The sequence below is a fragment of the Dasypus novemcinctus genome, chromosome 10 (assembly GCF_030445035.2).
Source record: "Dasypus novemcinctus isolate mDasNov1 chromosome 10, mDasNov1.1.hap2, whole genome shotgun sequence".
In the NCBI taxonomy this organism is placed as follows: Eukaryota; Metazoa; Chordata; class Mammalia; order Cingulata; family Dasypodidae; genus Dasypus; species Dasypus novemcinctus.
In genome coordinates this window covers 80741411-80763638 of record NC_080682.1, presented here as the reverse complement: position 1 = coordinate 80763638, position 22228 = coordinate 80741411, and the positions used below count along the sequence as shown (strand labels likewise).

The following is a 22228-nucleotide window of genomic DNA, read 5'->3' as shown; positions in this document are numbered from 1 at the left end:
TGAAAAACTATGGCTTTTTCAAAACAATAAATACTTATTGAAAACGTAACATAGGTAGGCAGATACAAGAATGGGCTTAATATTTCTATCTTATGGGAAATTTCTACCCTAGCAATAGTGATTTTTGGCAGCATAGGGGGGCTCAGTAAAATAATCAGTTGTGTTTTTTTAAAACTTCATGAAGGGTTTCTTTTTTTCATTTTATTTAATTTGTTTATACACTAAAGGTAAATTTCCTGCTTCGAGCTCAATGAAATTTTTTTATTTTTATTTTTTATTTTTTTGTATTTTTTTTACCTTTTTAAATGGTTTATTGATGGCCAGCCGGACTCGGGAACTTTCTGTTTCAAACCTGGGCCAAAATATTTTTAAGTAGACTTTACAAAAGGGCGCAAAAAAGAAGAAATTGAAATTATATTCACAGTCTGCTCTTGAATGTTAAAATCTGATTCATAGAAGAAGGGGAATGCACCAAAATGGAAATAGGGATTCTCAACCATGAAAATATAGGTGATTTTTATTCTCATCTCCTTCTCTGTAGTTTCTTATTTTTTCAACAAGGAGGATGTATTACTTTTATAATCACAAAGAAGCTAGTTAAAAATTAGTCATACAGATCAATACTCTCAAGTCAAATCAAGAAATTTTATTTTTGGCACCCTGGCCCTGGGCTATAAACTCTCTTATTAAGTTTGACTCATCAAGGTTATTCTCTGAGATGTTAAGGAATTTATAAAAGGATGTTTCCCTTTTCAAAATCAACCTAATCAGTGAAGGGCTTACAGTGTGTTAGGAAAGATGGCCTGAGTAACTCTCCTCCTGGAATTTAACTAGGCTTCACTACAGGCATTTAAGGAAATGAATTTTGCAGGTTTCCTTTTTCATTGCATGGCTCTTTCTTCCTTTATCCTACACGAGCATGTCATGTCACTCAGGTACCCCCTGGCTCTGTTATCCTGGGATCAGGCAACCTTGTCCTTTGTTCTCTCTAGCTCCTTCCATTTCTAAGGTTCTGTGGTTCATGTCTTCCATCTGTTCATGACTCTGTAGAATTGGTTGTAGCTTCTTCCCAGCAACATTTTTATGAACAGAAGAGGACTAATTGTCCTTTCTCCTGTAGCAGCTTCCCTTTGCTCTTTTTATTTATTTATTTATTTATTTATTTATTTATTTATTTCTCTCCCCTTCTCCCCTACTGTTACCTGCTCTCTGTGTCCATTTGCTGTGTGTTCTTCTGTGTCCGCTTGCATTCTTGTCAGCAGCACAGGGAATGTGTCTCTTTTTGGTTGCGTCATCTTGCTACATCAGCTCTCCGTATGTGTGGCACCACTCCTAGTTGGGCTGCACTTTTGTTGTGTGGGGCAGCTCTCCTTGCAGGGCGCACTCCTTGCATGTGGGGCACCCCTTCATGGCAGGGCACTCCTTGCACACAGCAGCACTGCACGTGGGCCAGCTCACCATGTGGGCCAGGAGGCCCTGGGTATCGAACCCTGGGCCTCTTATATGGTAGGCTCTATCAGTTGAGCCACATCCACTTCCCTCCCCTTGCTCTTTGTCATAGGTCACGTGGCTGGCCTGAGTGGAGCTCCTGGGATGGGTTGAAGAGGAGGAGTCAGTCAGAACTGCAGGGAGGGTTGGTGGCACAGAGCTGACTGCATACCCTCGGGCAAGGCAGCTGAGCCATTCATCCCACACTTGGCCCACTTCTGGCAGGACAGGCTCAGGTCCAGTTCTCGAAGATGACTATTTGGTGTTTGAAACCAGGCAGTCTCTATGCTATGCATTCTTTTACTGAGATCCTGCCATGTGGCAACCACTCTGTTAGGTGCAGGCTGGGGCTATAGTGATGAATAAGGCACACCCAGCCTCTGCTGTCATGGAACTTTCATTCTAGTGGGAGAGAGAGGGGCAGATAACAGGAAAATAAATAAAGAAGATAATTACGGATGGTAAGAATGGCCACATAGAGGGTTACAAGTGCCCTTTCATAGAGGAGCAGGAGGGTCAGAGTTGGGATTGGAAAGTAGGTCTCTGACCTCAAGGCCCAGCTCCTTCTCTGTCCCTGGGCTGCCTTTTGGTAGCCTGGGGAGGGGCTAACTGGAGGAGTCCTCTTGGTAGGGCTGAGGTGCTTCTCCAGTTCCTGTTACCCTGTTCCAGCTGGTTACAGGTGGACAAAGCAAAAGCCGAGGGCATTAGCCAGGTGCTGGCTCTGGTGGCCATTCCATTGCCCTTCTTGGGCCTGCCCCAGTGTACATCCATCTTTTCTGAAGAGTGGTGCACCAATTTGCACCTAGGGGTTCAGGTTTGCGCATGCCACAGCTTTGTCTCAGGACAAGATTGTTTATTTTTTCCCTTATTATTTTCAGCTTTTAATGAGGTCCAGTATCTCGTCATCCCTTTAGCTAGGATACTGGGCTGTTATCATTAGGGGACTATTTTTAACTAACCTCTCCTTGTCTCCCATCCCCCAGCCACCTCCATTCCCTTTCTTGGTGGCTCAGAGTCTGGCCTTTGTAAGTATTTAGAATATTTTACCTTGCTATTGCCCTTTGTGAAGTTTTTTTGATCACCACCTCTCACAGGACCTTTGTGTATCACTGTCAGCTTGGCTTTTGACTCCCTGGAAAAGCTTAAACAATTTCCCTGAGAATCCTTTTTAAATCTTCGTTTCTGTTTCCCCGTCAGGTCTAGAGGCTTGGCCTTTGTCCTGCTCTCTGTTTCCCTTCTTGAAAATCTGGACAAAGACGACCCTCAGCTCTGTGGAGCCTCAGCACTTTCCCTCCTGCAAACGTTAAAGACAGTGCTTTTGTAGCCCTTTTCCCTCCATCTTCCTTTTCCAAGAACCAGCCTTTGAAGCTTGTCTCAGACCTATTTGATGCAGAATGGAAACTTTTCACGTTATCTTCCTCCTGAATGGGTCTGGGGACTCACTAGCTTTCAGAATTCCCCTCAATCCTTTCCTGCCCACAAACTATGAATTTTAACCAGAGAATCAGTCAGGCATACAGTGATCATCTCATACTCCCTAACCAGGGCTGGCTGGGAAGCTGCTCTGTTACTAAAATCAATTTTCTTAGGGTGGGGGTAGGGAGCATAGAAGGAAGCTTGTTACCATTTCATGGTTGTTATTACCATTCCTTTAAAAACATACCTGCATATCTACATGTATATTGTAAATGTTTATACAGCCACCTTTACAGGTTACAAAAGGTTTTGGAATGAATGTGGCCCTCAGAGGGCCTGGTTTTAAGCCCTGTTTGGGAGACGTTGGAGGTGGGGGTGGTGTTACAGATTCTTTGGGAAATTTATATACTTTTTTGTTTCAAATATTCATTGCTTCAACTTTGTAAAGTTTTGTTTCAGCCTCAATTTTCAGTCTGCCCGTTTTTGAGATAATAACTTTGGGTACACTGTATTCAGCATCCAGAGAAGAATATGGCCATTTGATCTTCCCCTTAAATTCACAATTTATTTGGTGAGGAAAGCCTTCCATCTGCACCCAGTGCTTGTTGTGCTGTCTGCCGTAAGCAGTCCTTACAACATGTACCATGATCCAGGAGCTTTGGGGACTCAGGTGCTGTGCTGGGGGTAAGGCATGGAGCAAGCCAGTTGCAGACTTCACAGCCCAGGCCTATCTGCAGAGCTCCTTTTACTGGGCCACAACATGGTGAAGTGTGTCCAGTTTGCTCCGGAGTGAGTACTTTATTAAAAAGGCTTAACCCAAAAGCGACCCCTCAGCGCAACGGAATGACTCTCCTCTCTCCTTGTACATTTTGACCGACACACAGTCTCTCTGAGTGGTGGGCGCCCCTGAGCCCCTCAGCAAAGAGTTGTCTCCCTCTGTGAAGGAGGAAGAGAAGGGGACGTCATTTCCCCTGCATTGAGACAGAGCAAGCCTGGATAAGGGACTCAGGCTCCCAGAGTCAGGAATATGGGGAAGCATCATTTTGGTAGTGGTCGCCAGCAGTCAGGTGGGGTAGAAAAGTTAATACTGATGGCTACTTGCCCCTGAAAATGTGGTATAAGACATGGGCCCACAGAGGCCACCAGTGATGAAAGAACTTAAGGCAGTGTACAGGTGGTTAAGCAATTAACCTAGCACCCTTGTACCAATAATTTTTTTAAAAAGCCACAAAAACAAGATCATAGGGACCACTTCCCTTCACTTCCACCGTCTATGTTGAGGACAAAGTCTCTCACCCCAGAGGTGTAGATCAAATGTTACTAAGAGGGTTGAAGGAGAAGTAGTGGGGAGGGTGGGGAGCAGCCCTCTGTGAGCTTTAGACTGCTGGGCTGACACCCCCTTCCCAGGCGTTTTCCACTAGCCCAGCAGTAGGGCTTGCAGATAGCTGCCTGAGCCTCTTCGTGAGTCAAGAAGGCTACTCTGCTTTTGTTGCCTTGTCACCATACTCCCTTGTTCACTGCATTGCAGCCCTAATAATAATAATTATACTTTTATAGCTAGCATTTATGAATGCATTCCATCCTCATAAGAGCACTGTGAGTTAGACACCATTGTCTCCATTTTGCATATAGGGCAGCTGAGGCTCAGAGGTTCAGTAATTGCCCATGGTCACACAGCTAAGATGTGGCATCCCTGGGATTTGAACCCAGATTCTTTGGCTCCAGCATGAACCCTCTTCACTCCTGCGCTCTTTCCTTTGACCTCGTCTCTGCTGTTCAGAACTATGGAAGAAGTGGCCCGAGAGGTTAGCCTGTAGGGATGAGGGAGTCATCCATTCATCCAGTATCAATGGGGGGTCTGCTGTGGGGCTGGAATGGTACGAAACCACCAGAGTGTAGAGAGCAAGATAATAATATCTGATTTCTACATTTAAAAGATTTTTCTGGCTTCCAGTGTGGAGAACGGATTGAACGAGGCCGGAGAAGAGTGGATCAGGGAGATGGGTTAGGTGGCAGTTGTTCTGGTCCAGGGGAGAGATGCCAGCTTGGAAGTGGTTGGTCGGCATTGGTATGGGAGTGCTTGGGGCACAGATCAGCCTTTACTGCCTGTCCTGCCATTTACCACTAGGCTCTACCCTCCCTGGACCATGAACCTGCCCTCTCCCAAGTTCACCAGCCCTGCCAAGTTCCTGCTCCATCACTAATGCTGTTCACTCCACCTGGAATGCTCTCTTCCCTTACTTCCTGATTGTAGCAGCTCTGCCCCTGCTTACTAGAGTGACCCTTGAGAAGTTACCAGATTTCTCTTGAGCCTCAATCTCTTCATCAATGAAAGAGTATGGGATTGTGAGGATAAGACGATATATATATAGTGGAGTGTGATTATTGATAAGAGATCTCCCACTTCTACCCTTGCCTCTCTGCTGTCTATTCTCTGCACGGTGATGCTGGGAAGATGAAGGTCAAATCAGGTCGCTCCTCTGCCCAGAACCTGCTCAAAAATAGCTTTCCTGTCTAACTCAGAGGAAAAGCCAAATTCTTACGGACCTCAAGCCGTCTTGGTACTTCTCTGACCTCATGTTCCATCCAGGGCCGCAGCATATGGTTGAGCAGGTTGGGTTCTGTGCGGTTCATTGTGGTGCCCCCTGAGTTTAGCAGCATGCAGCTTTGCAGCAGCACATTCTGGTCCTGCCTGGCCCTCTCTCACTCCACACCAGCCACACTGGAATCCGTGCTGTTCTTCAGATGTGCAACGCATGCCTCTTGTTCATGCTCTTTGCACTGGCTATTCCCTCTGCCAGGAAGGCTCTTGCCCCAGATATCTGCATGGCATGTTGGCTTGCCTTCTTCTGTCTTAACTCAAGGTCATTCTATTTAAAATGGGATCACCCAGCCCACTGCCCCCCACTCCAGGGGTTTCCTATTGCCCGTTCTTGCCTTATTTTTCCTTTTAGCACTTATCACCATCTAATGCAGGGGTTCTTAATAAGGGATCTGTGAACTTGACTTGAAATTCAAAAAAACATTGTTCTTGTGGGGACGTGTTGGTGCAGGTATGATGTATATATTAAATAATACACAGTATAGTGTGGACTAAGGAAGGGGTCTGTGGTTTTCATCTGACTGACAGAGGGGTCTGTGGAACAAAAAAGGTTAAGAACCCCTGATTAATGCATTATGCATTTTCCTTATTTATTTGGTTTGTTGCCTGTCTTTTCTCAGTAGGTCGTAAGCTCTAGAAGGGTAGAGATTATTGTTTGTTCTGTTCACTGCTCTATCCCCCATGCCTAGAACAGTGCCTGAAAGATAGTAGGCCCCATTAATGAGTGATTGAATGCTTTTGTAATAAGGCAGGTGAAGTGTTTGATACAGTGGTTAACATACAGTAAGTGCTCAGTTAATATCAGATGCCATTATTTTTATTTTTGTTGTTAAATATCCTTCAGGGACAGTTTACATATGGCTTTCTCTGAGCCCCTTCCCAGTCCCTCTTGGTTTTGAGTTAAATCCCTCCCGCCTCTGCTCTTTGTTTCTGTTCACTCGATGCCTTCCCTCTCTGCTTTGACAGTTATCATGTTGCCTTAGTGGAGGTTATCTCATTCTTTTCCTGGTTTGAGTCTGAATTCCAGCAGGGCCAAGACTGGCTTGTTCAGATCAGTATCTTAAAGATCCTATAACCACCATGTTTCACCTAGTAGGAGCTCAGGAAGCATTTGCTTCTGGTGTCTGTGGCAGGTGAAAAGTGCTCCCCCATCCAGCAGGACACTTAGGAGGGCTCCTGGCTCCAGCATCATTGCCTAATGTTTGTGCCTTCCTCCCAAGGGGGTGTCAAGGGAGAGTCAGCAACAGCTTTAATACGGAATTTCTGTGGTATATTTAGAGGAAATTTTGGGAAGAAGGGGGTCTCCTTTGCATCATCCCTTGGATAAGAACATCTGGATGACCTGCTTTTTCCACATATGAGTAGCCAGAGGGTTAGGGTTGATCAGGGGAGACTGAGCAAAACCAGTGTGTTTGGGAGAGGCTGGGGAATGGGGGAGGAGAAAGGGCTTGGGCTGGCCCTCAAGGGTTTTGGAGATGGGGTGAGAAAGGAGCACATGGCTTCTGGAGGTGGTGTGAGGAGGAGGAGAGCAGCCCCTTACCCAACCTTGGTGGGTGGAATGAGTTCTTTGAGAGACATGGTTAAGAGTGGTTTGTGGCCATATGATGAAGGTCCTTAAATGCCAGGGCTAGGGGTTTGGCCTCTTGTATTTGGCAGTAAGGATCCACACTGGGGATTCTGATGGGGTAAGGATAGGAAGCAGGGAGCAGAGGGGCTGTGGGAAGGAGCTCTGGAATAATTTTCCCCTGTCCAGATGTGGAGTTGTCTCATAAATGTGGCATGGCAGTGCCAGAGTTCATGTCCTCACGGCCCAGCTTTGGCTCACCCAAGGGGCAGACGAGCTTCAGCTGAACCAAGAGTGCAGGGGACTGAGGAGTTAGAGGCTAGGGTTTGGCATGGACTTGGGTGCAGGATCAGGCCTTTTCTCTTTGGGGGCACCTCTTGGTATACTGAGGTTGCTGGGATTTGCTCTGTTTGGGTTCACCTTTTAATAAACCACTTGTTTCTCTGAGATCTCTTGAGTCCCAAGGCCAGTCAGTCTGACTCATTGGTTAGCTTTGCACCAGGTTACTCTGCAGAAGAGCTTTCTACCCAGAAATATGCAAACTCAGGTTCAAGTGCTGCCTTGGCCTATGATTCTTTGTCATGCCTTGGTCAGGATGCTGCTCAGTCAGTCTCCTAAGGGGTTCACTTTCTTTATCTACTAGTTAGCAGCAAGCAAGCTACCTCCCTGTGTTATAAGCTAGGCCCCCTTAAGTCCCTTCTGCCTTAGGTTTATCCTCAGAGGCTTGGGAGGGGCTGAACCTTCAGGAAGATTCCTGTGGCCGCATTGTGGAGAGGGTGAGGCCTGGCAGTGAGTGTCTTAGAGATTTAAAAATTGTTCTCTCATCTAGGGATTGCTTTATTCTACAGAATAGGGATATTCTACAGAATAGGGATATTCTCACCAGCTTTGGGATAGAATTCCTGAAATGACCTTGCCTTTCCTTTCTCTCATTTTGTTCTCCTGAAGTGAAGTTCCTGCCTCTACTCAGACATCTGATTTTCCTGTGGTACCGCCATTCTTTCCATCCCTTTGTGTCCAGATTTCCCCTTAGCTTTCCCCTCATCTGATCGCATACCCTGAGACTAACCCACCCCAAGCTGGGGCAACCCTGACGGCAAGAACACATGTATCCTAACAGATTTGCAGCCCTTTTACTTTTTCTTTTTAAAGATTTTATTTTACCCTCTCCCCATTCCCCTTGTTTTCTGCTCTGTGTCCATTCACTGTGTGTTTTTCTGTGTCTGCTTGTGTTCTCATTAGGCGGCTCTGAGAACTGACCCTGGGACCTTCTGGGGTGGGAGAGAGGCAATCACTTTCTTGCACCACCTCAACTCCCTGTTCTGCTACGTCTTAGTTCTCTCCTCTGTGTCTCCTGCTGCATCATCTTGCTGCATCAGCTCTCTGCGTTGGCTGGCAGTCCTGCGCAGGGCAGCTTTCCCCCACTGGGCGGCATTCCCATGCAGGGTGGCACTCTTATGTGGGGCGACATCCCTGTGTGGGCCAGCACTCTGCATGGGCCAGCTTGCCCTCACCAGGAGGCCCTGGGCATTGAACCCTGGTAGACGGGAACCCTCCTATATGGTAGATGGGAAAACATCCGTTTTCCCTCTTTACTTTAACATTATATCCTTAGCCTTTTTCCAGGTGGCTTCCTAGTTTTCATCATGGTCATGTAAGATGGCTGCATACTATTCTATCAAGGGAATGTTTTCAATAAGCCACGAGCTTGCTCTGGGGCATTTCGATTGCTTACAGTTTTTGCTGTTTCAACTAATGCTGCGTTAAGCCATCTTTGTGTATTATAGAATCATTTCATTAGTTTGGCATTTATTTAGGTAAGGGCAATGGTCCAAGATTAGATAGAGAATTAGAATTTCTTTTTTTTTCAAGAATGTTGTGAGGATATTTTAAAAATTTACATGAACTGCTAGGAACCATCCTTGTTTTGTTTTCCATGAATGAAGAGGCAGGGTAGAGGCAATGTAAGTTAGACGTAAATGAAAGGCTGCATATTACAAGTCATTCTTGACTTGCTTTTTCCTCTGTGTGTAGACAAGCCAATAAATTCTCTTAGGGGCAATCTACCTACTTAAATTGAGGAATTCTATATCTCTATATCTTTGATGCTCTAATTAAAACAATTACAAAATAAAATAAGCATCTTTTCTTAAGGATGTTTTTAGGAAATGCTCTAAAACAAGGAAAAATAAACAGGATTTCTGAGAAGAACATATTTTCCTAAGCCAGAAGTGAACCTGCCATGAAGCATAGTGAGCAGCAGAAGCAGGTTGCAAACTTGCTGGAAGGATTTGGCTTCTTGATGGCCATTTGGAAACGACTAGAGTGAAATCAACAAACCAGCTGGGTCCCAGTGCTGTCTTGATCTGAGCTGCCATTCTTGTTGGCTGTGGTGTGACAGGGAAGGCTTCCTTTGACCTGCTGGTCCATTTGTGGTTGTTTCTGTCTCTGGTTGTTTACCGAGACTGTACACTGTAAAGATTAGAGAGAAGAAAAAATTGGGAAGAAAAAGCCCAGTGCACATTTGTTTCTGAGGAGTTCATGACCTGGGATGAGAAGGATAATACAAGTCTAAAACTGATGGTTATTCAATTAAGAGGGGCCCTAGGAGAAATCAGCCTCCTTGCCCTCAGCTAGAAGAGGGAGAAATTCCATTTCACTGGGGGGCCAAGAGCCCCGGGAATCAAGGAAAGTTTTATGGAGGCGGTTGCTTTTGTCAGTGCCTTGAAGGACAGGTTGGGATGGAGGCTGGGCATCCCCAGCACAGGTCAAAGACCTGAGAAGAGGTTATGGAGGCGAAAGGACACAGGGTATGTTTGGAGCTTGGCTGGTGTTGGGTACATGGAGTAATGGTCACTGCTAACATTGTATAGAGAGTATCAGGTGCCAGACATGGTTCTTAGAGTTTTACATGTGTTAAGTCATTTAATCCCCACAACAACCCAAAAGAGGGAGGCAGGATTATTATCTCTGTTATACAGATGAGCAAGCTGAGACATATAGCAATTAATTAACTTGCCCAACATCATACCACTGTAGAGCCAAGGTTCAGATCCATTTGGTCTCTACAGTATCTGCATTTAACCATGAAGCTGTCTGCCGCTGGTGTAGGGGAAGAGCAGGCTCTAGAATCAGAAAGGTGGGCAGACACTGTGTTGTAGAGGCTTGGATTACCAAGGTTAGGGAGTACAGAGGTGGAAGAGAGGCCAGCGAATGGGGATGAGAGGGGTGAAGAGGTGTATGTAAGGGGTGGCAGTGAGAACCACGAGGGGCCACAGAGTTTCATGGGTCAGGAAGGCTCAGCACTACAGAGTCCCAGAAGGTGAGAGCTGCAAGCAGGAGACCAGGGCCAAGGAGAAAATGGGAACACAGGAGAGCAGGAGACCTGGGGCGCTGCTGCCTGGGCCTTCCTGACGCGTGGCACTGCTCACTGGGGGAGGATCTGTTTGGAAGAAGACAGAGCAGGCTCAGGCATTAGATATTAGTGAGTGTGTCCTCTTATCGGTAGAGGGAGGTGAGCATGACAGACAGGGGCAGGTGAGAGCTGGCACTGCTAATTTGGCAGACCCAGTAGCTTTTCTGCAGCCTAATGATTTTTGTAAGTCGTTTGCTATGCTGAGGCACAACTGTGACTCTCATCTGAACACTTTGGCAATCGCTATTTTTCCTGGGAAACTAGGCCCATGTGGGCTCTGTATGTGGTTTATTTGAGTTCCATTTTTATAGCTTTATTACCTTTTCCCCATGATGCAAGTGGTCTCTCTCTTTTCCTGAGATTTGCTGGGAAAATTGTTTCTTAAAAGGCACGAAGTGATCTCTCATCATTTGGAGGGTGCTTTCTCTACAGCAGCACTTTTCTGCAGACTCAGCACATACTTTTCGTTGCCTATGCCACCGGTTGTCATGTTTTTCTGATTGTTAGTAGTTTACTGAGAACTTTTAGGTAGCTCTTCAATCTGATTACCTAGGTATTTGCCACAATTTCTTTCAGAAGAGTTTGCACCTGTGAATATCCACTCATCTCCTTCCTCTTTGAAATATTGCCGCACATTTTCTGTGCTAGGGCCTGATACCCAATGTTGTCCTCTGGCTTAGAGCAATTAGAATGTATAGAACCTGAGCTGTTACCAGGCTCTGTGCTAAGGAAATTATGTTCATGATCTTAATTATTACCTGTTCTTATAAGGTACCACAGATGAAGAAAATGAGTCTTAAAAAGGTAGGGTAACTTGGTCAGGTCATGCAGCTAGCAAATGGCAGAGCTGGGCCTCAACCCAAGTGTTTCTGACCTTGTAGCCAAAGTGCCTCATTCATTCATTCATTCAAAAAATCAGCCATGAATTATTGACTACAATAGGCCAGGCACTCTTCTAGACCCAGGAGATACAGTGGGGGTGGGGTTGCAGGACAAAAATTTGTGTCTTCAGCTTATATTCTAATGTGGGGGGTAGAAAAGAAAAATATGTATATATTTGTATTATATATATGTATTATATATATATATACACGTTATTGTTATATGGTAATAAGGACTATGGAGAGAAACAAACAAGAAGGTTGGCTAGGAAGTGTTGGGAAGATTTTATTAATAAGTAGAGTGGGCAGAAAAGGCCACACTGAGGAGACCAAACCATTAGGTTAAATATAAAACAACTCCAAAAATTACATCAGCTCAATACAATTACATATTTTGTACACTGAAACTACAATGTGGCTGCTCCTGGTGGTCACTGAGGGATCCAGGGTCCTTCTTTTTTGTGTCTTTGAGATCCTCAGATTCCTTTCCATGCAGCTGGAGGATGAGGGGAGAGAGAGGGCATTTTGTGGGGAGGTTTAACTGGGCCAGCTGGAAGCATGTGCTCTTCCCACCCACATTCCATTGGCCAGAATTCAGTCACATGGTTATTCTTAACACAAGGGAGGCTAGGAAATATGACCACAAGGAAAAGGAAATGGGTTTTGGTGAGTTCAAGGCCTGAAGCATGCCACAATGAATGAGTTGAAGAAATTAGTTGGGGGAAAAGCATTTTGGGCAAAACTGCAAGGGTAAGGGCTGCCAGTAATGGTTGGAATGGAAAGGAAGAGAGTGAGAGTTGGAGACCGTGAGGGCAGAAAGCAATGGGAGCCAAGCCACATGGTCTAGTCTCTGACCTTCACCTCAGAACCTCTTTTCTTCCACAGTACTTTCTTCAGGACAGACAGGCAATTCTCATAGCTAAGCTTACAGACAGAGGGAGGGCATTTGTAACTCTTCTAATCCCAGAACTTGGGTGGGACAACATGGCAATGGTCTCACATCATCTGGGGGTCTTTGGGTCAAACCTTGGGATGCCTTTGAACTTGTACCCTCTGGGTGGCTCAGAGATGCCTACAGGGGCCACTTTCAATCCCTGCTGTCTGCAGCCACTGATGAGGCCTTGGCCGTAGTGGGAGTGGGCATAGAAATGGTTATTCTGCTATTTTCTAGGCAATCATGACCTGTCAAGGCAGAAACTGGAGATGGGACTTTTTAATAGGTCTTGACCTCACTAGGAGCATTAAAGGGAAGAAAATCTTGTCTTACAGAGGGGAGGAGGGCATAGGCTATGGCAATAAATATTGCATGCCTACTAGGTGCTTGGCATTGGCTAGGTGATTTGGTTTAATTGAGAGCAAAACACATATACTATCCCTGCCCTCATGGCTAGACCATAAGCTGATTGCTTGGGAGACTAGATTTACACTGAAGTCTTTCTCTCTCTTTCTTGTTGTCTCCCTCCCTCCTCCCTCCTTCTCTCCCTTCCTTCCTTCTATTCTTCCTTCCTTCCAGCAATTGTCAATGGCATTGTGTTTTTAATTTCAGAATCTACCTGTTTATTGCTAATATAATAGAAATACAGTTGATTTTTGAATGTTTATCTTATATCCTGTATCCTTGCTGAGCTCACCTATTAGATATAGGAATGTTTTTGTAGATTCCTAAGGATTTTCTAAATAGACAATCATATCATCTGCAAATAGGAATTTTTTTATTCTTTCCACTCTGTATGCTTTTCATTTCCTTTTATTGCATTATTGTGCTGCCTAGGACTTCCAGTACTATGTTGAATAAGATAATGTGCGAGCAGACATCATTTATTGTCTGCTTTCACATTATTAAATATATTGTTAGCTGTAGGGTTTTTTTAGGTAGATGCTTTTATCAAATTAAGCAAATTTCCCTCTATTCCTATTTTAGGAGTTTTTTTAAAATCGTGAATGGGTATTGAATTTTATCAAATGCTACATTGATGAATTTTGTGAATTTTCTTCTTTATCCTGTTAGTGTGGTGGACTACATTGATTTTTGAATATTGAGTCAGCCTTGCATCCTTGGAATAAGCCCCACATGGTCATGGTGTATAATTTTTTCTGTATTGCCAAATTTTCTTTGCTAATGTTTTGTTAAGGAGTTTTACATCTCTATTCATGAGAATTATTGATCTGTAGTCTTTGTTTTTATATTGTCTTTGGTTTTGGTATCAGGGTAATACTAGTTTCATAAAATGAATTGGAAAGTATTCCTTCCTCTTCTGTTTTCTGGAAGAGATTGTATAGAATTGGTGTTAATACTTCTTTAAATCCATGGTAGAAATCTCCAGTGAAACCATCTGGGTGTGGAGATTCCGCCCCCCCCCCCCCTTTTTTTGGGTAGTTTTTAAAATTACAAATTTAATATCCTTAATAGCTATAGGGTTATTTAAATGATCTGTTTCATATTGAATGAGTTGTAGAGTTTGTGTTTTGAGGAATGAATTGGTCCATTTCATCTGAGTTGTCAAGTTTATGTGTGTGTAAATGTTCCTAGTATTTTCTAGTTATCCTTTTGATGTCTGCAGGGTCAATAGTGACATCCGCTGATTCATTCCTGATATTGGAAATATGAGTCTTCTCATTTTCTTTGTCTCTTGGTAAAGTTTGTCAGTTGTATAGATCTTTTCAAAGACCAGCTCTGCTTCATTGATTTTTCTCTATTGTTTTTTGTTTGTTTGTTTTCAGTCTCATTGCTTTCTGTTTTAATCTTTATTATGTTCTTGCTTTTGCTTTGAGTTTATTTTGCTCTTCTTTTTCCAGGTTCTTCAGGTAGGAGCTTAGATTACTGATTTTTTGTTGTTGTTGTTTCTAATGTATAGAGTTAGTGCTATAAATTTCCCTCTCAGCACTACTTTAATTGTATCCTACAAATTTTGATATGTTGTATTTTCATTTTGATTTGTTTCTGTATGTGTGTGTGTGTGTGTATGTGTGTGTAATTTTCCTTGATATTGCCTCTTTGACCTGTCGGTTATTTAGAAGTGTTCTGTTCTCGCTCTCTCTTTTTTTTTTTTTTTTTTTTGGTCCTCCATTATTTCTTATGAGAAATTGCCATTTTTTGAATTGTTTTTCCTCAATAGATAAAATGCTTTTTCCTGACTGTTCTCAAGAATTTTTACATTTGTTATAGATTATGAAAGAACATGATTAGACTTTTACTACTATGATCCACAGCATACACTTGACTTATTTTTCCCATACACCCCCTATTATTAACACTATGTATTAGTATTGATCATTTGTTATAGTTCATAAGTGAACACTCTCATATTTTTACTGTTAACCATACACCATCTTCTACCACATGATTCACTGTGTTATCCAGTCCTAAGCCTTGTACATTCTATCAGAAGTGTACATTCAGTGGTTCTCACTTTCATCACAGAATTGTATAGTCTTCGATCCAGTAAACCTTTGAATGTTTCCTTTAGTCCAAAAGAAAAAATCCCATGTCCTCCTTTTATTGACCCTTAGCATTGATATAGTACCTTCTTTGACAATGATGCAAGAATAATACAATATTGCTGTTAACTATAGTCCATAAGTTACATTAATTGAATTTTCCCCATGCATCACTATATTCTTACCACTTTGTTATAGAGATGTACATTTGTTCTAGTTCATGAAAGAACATTATTATATTTATATTATTAACCACAATCCTCATCTACCTCTGGGTTCACTATGTTATTCAGTCCTCAGATTATTCTCTAGCTTTCTTTCAATTGGTATTTGCATCCCTAGACTACCCCTTTCAGCCACAATCCCATTTATAAACCAGCCATGTTAGTTATACTGACTGTATTGTGTTACCATCAACTCTATTTCCACACTTTTATAGTCAAGCTAATTAGAAATTCTCTCTATATTAAGCATCAGTACTGCTTCTCAGCCCTTATCCTATCTCCTAGTAACCTATTGTCTAGGGTTTAACTCCATGTATTTATTCTTTGTATTTAGTTCATATTAGTGAGACCATATGAAATTTTAAAATATGTAATGCTTTGCAAATTTGCATGATATCCTTGCACAGGGACCATGCTAATCTTCTCGGTGTCATTCCAATTTTATTATATGTGCTTCCAAAACAAGCACTTGCTCATCTTCTTGAATCTGTAGGTTTATTTCTTGCTAAATGTGTGAAGTTTTTAGCCGTTATTTCTTTGAGTACTTTTTCAGTTCTAGCCTCTTTCTCCTCTCCTTCTGGGACTCCAATCACGTGAATGTTAGCTTTATTGTTGTAGTTTCACAGTTCCTTAAGTCTCTGTTCTTTTTTTTTTTTTTTTCTTCAGTCTGTTTTCTCTCTGTTGTTCAGACTGGGTAATTTCCTTTGTTCTATCTTCCAGTGCACTGATTGTTTCTCCTGTCCATTTTGTTCTGTTCTTGAGATCATCAACTGAGCTTTATGTTATTGTATTTTTCAGTTCTTAAATGTCTATTTGATTCTTCTTTATATTTTGTATTTCTTTGCTGACTCTTTTTCTTTGCTGGGGCTTTCTATTTTTATGTTTGTTTTAAGCACGCTAATTGGTCCTTGTTAAAGAATTTTTATGATGGCTGCTTTGTCAGATAAAGCTAACATCTCTGTCACCTTGGTGTTGGCATCTATTGATTATCATTTTTCATTGAATTTGAGATCTTCCTGGTTCTTAGTATGATGAGGAAACTTACTAGAATCTGGATATTTTCATAATAATATTATAAGATTCTGGATCTTACTTAAATCTTCTGTTTTAACTGGCCTTTTCTGATATCACTGTGGCAGGGGAAGTGGAGGCATCACCTTGTTACTTGTAGGTGGAGGTAGGCGTCCAGGCTCCTTGTTTGGCCTCTGTTGATACCCAAGGTAGGAGGCTCCTCCATACTGCTAGGGTGGGAGTTCCAGCTCCCCACGTTGTCTCCACTGGCATCACAGAGGGAGTGACCTTGTTATTGCTAGGTGATAGTGAAAGTTCTGATTCTTTCCTATGTCCTAAGTCTCTTCTTCTTCTTTTTAAAAGATTTATTTTATTTATTTATTGCACTCTAGCCCCTCATTGTTTGCATTTGCTGTGTCTGTTTGTTATATGCTCATCTTCCTTTTAGAAGGCACTGGGAATTGAACCTGGGGTCTCCTGTGTGGGAGGGAGGCACCCAATCACTTGAGCCACCTCTGCTCCCTGCTTTGTTTTATTTCTCATTATGTTTTTCCTCCTTGTGTCTCTTGTTGCATCATCTTGTTATGTCATCTTGTTGTATCACTAGCCCATCACATCAACTAACTGTCTTGCTTATCTTCTTTGGGAGGCACTGGGAACTGAACCCAGGACCTCCCATGTGGTAGGTGGGAGCTCAATTGCTTGAGCCACATCCCCTTCCCTCTAGGTCTCTTCTGACACCACCTAGCAAGGAAGTAGAAGGGTGCCTAAATTATCACTGAATAGGGGAAGCCCAGGCTCCCCATGGGGTCTCCAATGACATTTCACATGGAGGCAGTGCTGGCAAGGAGGAAAATCCCAGCTTAGTACTTGGACTTCCCTGATGCCACCTTGGCAGTGGTCTTGTGACACCTCAGTATGTCCTTGTAAGGGTGGAGTTCTAGGCTTCCCATCTCTGCTTTGCTGGTATGGGTTAGGGTGGGACCATAGTGTTTTCATTGGTATTTGGCTAGAATAGAGTGGTTATTGTCTAAAAGCTTTCTATTTTGCTAGCAGGAACAAGCTTTTATTGGCACTTATTTTGGTCTATGCCTGTTGGCATTTCTGGGTTGCTGGCTTCCTGAGCTCCAAATCTGGGATATATGTAGTAAAAAGAGAATGCAAGGTTCTTACCACCTTGTCTTTCCTCAGGTCCTGAGGTTCCTAACCATTCTGGCATTATCACTTCAACTTTCAGAGTCTTCTTCTGTTTGTTTTATTTATTATGTCCAGGGTGTTTAGTTAGAATTAGGAGAAAAAGGCTAACGGAAGAAATTAGAGAATATAGGTTGGGGCTAGTTTGTGAAGGGCCTTGGATACCAAGGGCTTGATTCTGTAGGTATTAGTAGGGCTCTTGGAAGTTCAACTCTGACAGCAGTGGGGGGCGGGGTAGTTGGGGGAAGAGTGGCAAGGAGAACAGAAGGCTCTTGCCTGAGTTTGGGTAGATGATAATGAGGTGCTGGACTGTGACAGGAGACATGGGACAGAAAGGAAGAAGAGGAAAGTTGACATGAGTAACAAGGAATGGGGAGAGACTAAGTTTATTCTGAGATTTCTAGCTTGGCAACTAGTTGTGGCTTGGGGGGATTGGGAAGGCGGAGAGGGAGTCTAGGTGCTACCAGAAGGGTATATCCCAGGCATTTTTACAGCACAGCTGGAAAATTGGACTACCTGGCCTTCCTTTCAGGGAAGGCTGTGTAGAAGGAGTCTGGCTGCTGTGTAAAAATCCAGGGAGCGTGCATTCTGGGTAGAGGAAACCTTGTGGGTAAAGGCATAGATAGAGGAAATGGCATAGTGGGCCTATTAGGACTCCAGCTAGCTAAGGGACAAGTGGGTAGTTAGCTGTTCCAAAACTAGCAAGGATGCTGTCAGAATTCATGAAAGAAAGAGGTTCAGGAATGGAAGCTGATGCTGCCAGTGGTCCATCTGGCTCCTTGCCTGCTATTTGTGTGTTGGCATCAACCTTCCTCCTTGAAACACAGCTGCTGACAGCCCCAGTTTAGCAATACCAGTGAAGGGAAAGCTGCTTTCTTTGCCCATATCTCAATTCGAGAAAGGTTCTGATTGGCTGGGTTTAGATCATGTGCTTATCTTTTTCCACTAATCACAGGGAATGGGATATTCTAATCTGGTCTAGGTTGTATGCACCCTAGGAAGGATGCAGGATCTTTTTAAGTAAAAGGCAGAAGACATGACTCTAAGAAAGATTAAAAAAGACATTTACTGTGGCTGATTCTAATATATTTGGAAGAATTCACAGTTTAACAATGCAGGAACTCTTTGGAGAGTTTTAAGCAGGGGAATAAAATTTGGATTTTAGCATGATTATTCTAGAAACTGTAAGAAATTGTACTTGGAAGTTTGTAAGCAACTGGAGGTGGGGAGACTGGTGAGGAGGCTGCTGCTATAGCTCTGAAGAGAGGTGATGAGACCTGAATTAATTAGAGTGCTTATTTTATTTGTACTTCACCTCCAGCTACAACATTAGTGAGGTGGAAGAGAGGAATAGAGTCTAGAGCAGGGGTTCTTAACCTTTTTTGTTCCACAGACCACTTTGTCAGTCAGGTGAAAACCATGGACCCCTTTCTGAGTCCAACAATACTCTTTATTATTTAATAAATACATCACACCTGCACCAACATGTCCCCACAAGAATGTTTTTTTTTTTTTTTTTTAAATTTTAATTCAAGCTCATGGACCCCTTGTTTAAGAACCCCTGGTCTTGAGACAAGTTGGTTAACAGGACTTGATGAACAGCTGGAGGGTGCAGGGAGAGAAGGGGCTTAAGGAGACTCCTCCCCTACCACCACCACTACCAACAGGGTAAACAAATGTTATTAGGAAGGCTAGTCTTATCTTTGGAGATTAGCTAGTAAGTGGTGGTAAACTTGACACAATTTACTGCTTCTTGAGAAATGTGAATGGTGTTGGCTTCTTGTGGTGCCCTTACTTGGAAAAGGAAGTTACTGTATTTCCTCACTTCTGAAAGTTTCTTTTCTTTTAGAAATCAGATAATAGGAGATAAAGTCAGGACTTCCAGTGGAGAAATAGATGGATGCAAGGAGGACACTAGCCAAGCGACCACCTGCTCCTGCACAAACTTACCCTTGGGCCTGCAGATCTACTTGAGAAGCATTGGTCTCTTTGGCATAGTCCTTGCTGGGGAGTGTTCAGTAGATTTGAAGGATGAGCAGATAAATGACCTGATCTAACTTATGTTGATTGGATTCCCTCCTGTGTTAAGAATAGATTATGGTGGAAATAGGAACACCAATTAGGAAGCCATTGCAGTAATCTAGAACGGTAGTGATGGAAGTGATGAGAAATGTCAGTTCTAAATATATTTTGAAGAACAAGTTTTGGCTAGGATTGGATATGGAATGAGGGAGAAAGAGAGGAGATGAGAATGACTCCAACCTTTTTGGCTTGGGCAACTGGAGGAACAGAGTTGTCATGAACTGAGTTGTGTAAAACTTTAGGAGGAAAGTCAGGGGTCTGTGTTGGACATATTAAGTTTGAAATATCGAACATATCTAACACAGAGCTTCTTTCTATTTGACATCTCTCCTTAAAGCAGGCAGTTGGATATACTAGTAGGAATTTCAAAAGGAAATTCCAGACTTGGAGAGAAATTGGGACCTCATCAGCATATAGGTGATATTTGAAGCCAGAATATTAGGTGAGATCACTGAGGGAGTCGTAGAAGAGAGGAGAGCAAAGATTGAACCCTGGGGTACCCTGACATTAGGAGATGGGGAGATAAGGAGGAAGTAAGGAAGAGTAAAAGAGCAGCTAGTGAGGTGGATGGAGAAGCAAAAGAGAATGTTATCCTAGAAGCCAGGCAAAACCAGTACATAAAGCAAGAAGGAATGATTAACTGGTGTCAGATGCTATAAGACCAGGACAAAGATTTGACCGTTGGAGCTAGCAACATGGTGGATAAGCTTAACCTTTCACATAAGCCATAGTTTCTGCCCTGAAAGAGAATATACTTGTGCAAAAAGGGTCATTTAAGATTGAAGTAAACCTGAGAAAAACATGGGCATCTAGCAGAAGGGAAAAGTACTTCTGGACTTTTGCAGAGAGGCTGGAGATCCTTTTCATTCATGTGTTCATTCATTCATCCATGCATTCATTCATTCTACAAATATGTATTGGGGCCTTACCATTAACTTGGTCTGGAATCTGATATTTAGAATGGATGGCATTTCAGTATATGGAGATATTGTGGAAAGAAAAGGAAGAAGACATCCAGCTAGAGGAAAAGCTGAGAGGGAAGAAGTATGTGTTTGGGAACTGGTTATCAGTCCTGTTTGCCTGGATCTTGGTGTTCAAGGGGGGAAACTATGTGAGCTGCAGTTGCAGAGTCAGAATGGGCCAAGTTGGTACAGGCCTGGCATCTTGGCTACAGAATTGGGCTTGCCTTCGTAGATTCTGGAAACCTCTGAAGATTTCTGTCCAGGGGAGTGTCATTCTGAAGCTGTACATTTAGAAGATTAATCTCATTAATCCTTCCTGTTAAAATATTGCCTATTAAAAACAATGGGATCAAGGCATGCATTTCTTTGGTGAGAATTGTGAACTAGAAGGATTTTATATATACAGGCATGTGTTAATGAATTGAGTGGGTGTTTTTCCATCCATTTTACATGTATTTATTGAGGGCCATCTAAATGTCAGCCGTGTTCTGGGCATTGGGGATAAGGGATGAGATGAAATTAACAGGTCTTTTTTCTTGAAGTGCCTGCAGTCTAGGGATCCCCATTCCTAAACGAGAAATTATACTATGGTGTGCCATGTGTTACCATAAATGTTTCACCAGAGTTCTGTGGGAGGTGAGAGGAGTGGGTACCTGGCCTGCCCAGGACATTGGGAAGACTTCCAGCGAAAAAGTGTCCAGCGGATTTTAAGGATGAGCAGAGATTTACAGGCAAAGAAGCAGATATGGGTATTCTAGGAAGATGGTAAATCAAAACTTTTCGAAATGTAAAGAAAATGCATAAAAATTCTCTCTTTTAAAGCTGAACTCTTATTTCATTGGCTTCTAGGTGGTGTTGACTGGAGTGCATGCTTTTGGACCCAAGTTTCACTTTTCAAATGTGGAATCCTGGGCCTTTGTTGGTAAGTTTGTTTGATGCCTTCTTACCAAATTATGCTATCAGGGATCACTGTTTGGAATGAAGGGCTGGGTAGTTGTTATTGGCATGCACTCTGTGGAGGTTAGCAAGCCTGGACCTAGAGAAGCCTATAGTAAAAGCTGAAAGGACACACAGGAGAATTGAAATCTCACAGTAGGTTTTTGTGGTCAATGCAGAGTTGGAAGCCAGAAGTTGTGGGGGATAGATGGGACTGGCTTGATGGAGAGGTGGAGCTTTGGCTCTGTTTAGAAGGAAAACATAGATTGGGAAAAGTTCAGGGAGGAGTGAAGTAAGAGTTTCTAGGGCTTGAGGTGTAAGGTATCAAGAAAGTAGACTCAGCAGCAGACCTGTGGGAACAAACGCTTCCTCCAAAGGCACCTTGGGCAAGGATCTTGGCAGGGTCTGCTGGTGTTTGACTGCTTTAGACCAGGGTCAGCAAACTTTTTCTGTAAGGGGCCAGATGGTAAATATTTTCAACTTCACGGGCCATGTGGTCTCTGTTCAGCTCTGCTGCTGTAGCAGGAAAGCGGTCATAGATAATATGTAAATGAATGGGCATGTCTGTGTTCCAAGAAACAGGTGGTGGTCAGATTTGGTCTGTAAGCCATGGCTTGTCAACTATTTTTCTAGACCCTGTATGCCAGATTAAGGCAACTGGATTTTATTCTGAAGACAGGGGAAAGCCACTGAAGTTATTTGGGGCATGGAAGTGAAATGGCAGAAGTGGTGTTTTAGGACTGTTGTTCTGTTAGCTAGAACAGAGGCATGGGGTCCAGTTAGAAGGCAACAGCGGCGATCTAGGCATGAGGCCATGTGGTTAATAGTGGCTAAAATGGAAGGAAAAGACCAATGGAAGGGCTATTTCAAAGGTAGAAATAATAGGATTTGAGGTCTTCTTAGACATTAAAGACAGGAATCAAAGAAGGTGAAAGTTTAAACTTGGTGATTCTCAGTGGTACCATTGACCAAAATGTAGATATTGGGGTTGGAGAGGAGTTGTAGAAGCATCTAA

At 43.0% G+C, this 22228-nt stretch overlaps 1 protein-coding gene and 1 non-coding gene across 13 annotated transcripts in view; one reads left to right on the top strand and one right to left on the bottom strand.

Moving 5' to 3' along the window:
• BMAL1 (basic helix-loop-helix ARNT like 1) overlaps window positions 1-22228 on the top strand; it is a 108943-nt gene that overhangs the window by 14823 nt on the left and 71892 nt on the right. For all 12 annotated transcript variants that reach the window (XM_004472535.5, XM_023582806.3, XM_004472534.5 and 9 more), the window contains exon 2: window positions 21127-21199. The gene's annotated coding sequence lies outside the window, so the exon portion shown is untranslated. The remainder of the gene's footprint in view (window positions 1-21126; window positions 21200-22228) is intronic.
• LOC111758920 (U6 spliceosomal RNA) lies at window positions 15391-15497 on the bottom strand. The gene has a single exon (XR_002793042.1). It is a non-coding gene; the product is annotated as a U6 spliceosomal RNA (small nuclear RNA).